Source organism: Triticum dicoccoides, chromosome 2B, assembly GCF_002162155.2.
Source record: "Triticum dicoccoides isolate Atlit2015 ecotype Zavitan chromosome 2B, WEW_v2.0, whole genome shotgun sequence".
In the NCBI taxonomy this organism is placed as follows: domain Eukaryota; kingdom Viridiplantae; phylum Streptophyta; class Magnoliopsida; order Poales; family Poaceae; genus Triticum; species Triticum dicoccoides.
In genome coordinates, this window is record NC_041383.1 from 597,725,108 (window position 1) to 597,727,746 (window position 2,639).

The following is a 2,639-nucleotide window of genomic DNA, read 5'->3' on the forward strand; positions in this document are numbered from 1 at the left end:
GTGCAAAGTGATCCACCTCTGAATATACTCTCTGAGAGTCTCATTGGTTTTCTGCACGCAGACTTGCAACTCTGTCAATCCCGCTGGTCGCTTGCAAGTCCCTTCGAACGTTCTGACGAACACTCGGGACAGATCTTCCCAAGTGTAAATGCTGCTAGGAGGCAATTGAGTCAACCATGCCCTGGCAGAACCTTCCAACATGAGGGGCAAATGCTTCATGGCCACCTCGTCGTTCCCACCACCGATCTGAACTGCCACTCGGTAGTCTTCAAGCCAAGTTTCAGGCTTAGACTCACCAGTGAACTTGCTGACTCCTGTTGCCAGCCTGAAATTGGGGGGGGGGGGACAACTGCGGCTCTGATAGCTCTGCTGAAACATTCAGGACCAGAAACATGAACTCGACTGCTTGTGGGCACATCTCTGTCGAGTGCGCCTCGATGGGCTCTGTTCCGGTCGACCAACCCTTGCACGATAATGGATCGCGCGTCAAAGCCTAGCTCTCTGGGGTCAACTGGAACCCTACGCCCTGTACTGTACTGACGCCTATCATCTGGCTGCCGAGGAGCGTAAGACCCACCCCTCGGAGGGGAATAGGGCACTCGACGCCTATCATCTCGGTCGAGTCTGTCGCCATATTGATCTCGCCGATTCTCACGCCCTTCGCGCCGCGGAGGCGATCTGGGGCTGTGAGCCGACTGAACCGTATTCACAGTGACGGATCGACTGTGAATTCTGTTGCGCGACTGAGACACGGCTGAATTCTGATCTCCTGCTGCTCGGAGCAGATCCCTGATCTGCAGCAAACCTCTGCCAGCCTCTGACTGCGAAGGCTGAATGGACTCTGCTATACGGGTCGCAGCTGCTAAATTCTGAATTGGGGTTTGATATACCTGAGTCGGCGGGAAGAGTTGACGTCGACTGGTGTCGGGAACTCGTTGCCGCGCGCGCTCGTCGAGTGCTCGCTGAAGGTTCTCCAGTCGAGTGCGCTCGGCCAAATTGGCCAGACGCGCCTCCTCCAAGGCACGAGCCTCGGGGGTTTCTCCTGCGATGGGAATACGCAGGGGATCCTCGTTCCTGCGGCGAAGCTCTTCTCTTTGCAGAGAGTCGAGTGGCTCGGGCTGGTACTCTTCGTAGCCTCGAGCAGGGTCGCCGCCGTCGCCTGCTCCACCACCGCGGGCGAAGCCAGGAGGGCTGTGGGGCCCGTCGACCATCAAGATTTCCGCCGCTGGATCACTGCTTCCGCACTCGGATGCAGTCTCTCCGGAGCCAGTCGACTGATCGAACAAGCCGTAGAGAGATTCGTTGGGCTCGATTGCCGCAACTTGTGTAGTGGTCGACTGGCGAGCCACCGCGTGACTCACCCATCGCTGAAGCCTCGACCGGCCTGAGCGCTTGCGCTGGCGGGAGACCGGGAGGGTGGAAGACGGAGGAGCCGACCGATACTGGGTCGACGGTTGCCGCAGCAGAACGCCGCGGACACATGCGCGAAAATGCGTCGCACCGCGGACGGGGAGCGCATCTACGTCGAGTGGAGCCTCCTGGAGCCATGCGGAGTCGTCGGCGATGAAGGTGAGAGTGCCGAGACGGATCTCTTGACCCTCGACCAAAACTCCAGCAGACACCATGATGAAAGTACTCGGAAGAATCGCAACTTCTCCACAAAATCGCTAAAACACCTGCCCCACGGTGGGCGCCAACTGTCGTGGTTCTAAGCCTGACAGTAGAGTGGGGGGTAGGTATGGAGAGGCAAGGTCCTAGCTATGGAGAGGTTGTAAGCACAAGGGATGTACGAGTTCAGGCCCTTCTCGGAAGAAGTAACAGCCCTACGTCTCGGAGCCCGGAGGCGGTCGAGTGGATTATCAATGTATGGATTACAAGGTGCCGAACCCCTCTGCCTGTGGAGGGGGGTGGCTTATATAGAGTGCGCCAGGACCCCAGCCAGCCCACGTAGGAGAGGGTTTAAGGTGAGTTAAGTCTGGGGCGTTACTGGTAACGCCCCACATAAAGTGCCTTTACTATCATAAAGTCTACTTAATTACAGGCCGTTGCGGTGCAGAGTGCCTCTTGACCCCCTGGTGGTCGAGTGAGTCTTCGTGGTCGAGTCCTTCAGGCCAGTCGAGTGAATCCTCGTTGGTCGACTGGAAGGCGACCTCTTCTAGGGATGTCCTAGGGTAAGTTACTTGGAACAGGTCCATGACCCTACCCTAGGTACATAACCCCATCAGAGGGTTAACTTGATTATCTTGAGCGCCGTCTTGAGCTTGTTCTTGATCTTGAGCTTGCTCATGATCTTGAACTTGCTCGAGGGGAAGAACTTGACCTTGGGCATCATTTGGAGGTTCACCACAATCTTGAGATTGATCTTGCCCTTGGTCTTTTTCACGAGGTTGAGGGCCTTCACTTTGTTCTTCGGAAGCGTGTGGGTCTTGAGTAGGTGATGGCTCCACTTGAGTGGAGCATTGTCCTTCTCCTTCAGCCACAAGGGGTTCCTCAATGGGTAGAATATGACCAATACCCATTATTCTTATGGCTTGGGGAGGAATTTCTTCACCTACATCACAAGTACCACTTTGCTCCACTTGGGAGCCGTTATTTTCGTCAAACTCCATGTTACATGTCTCCTCAATGAGTCCGGTGGA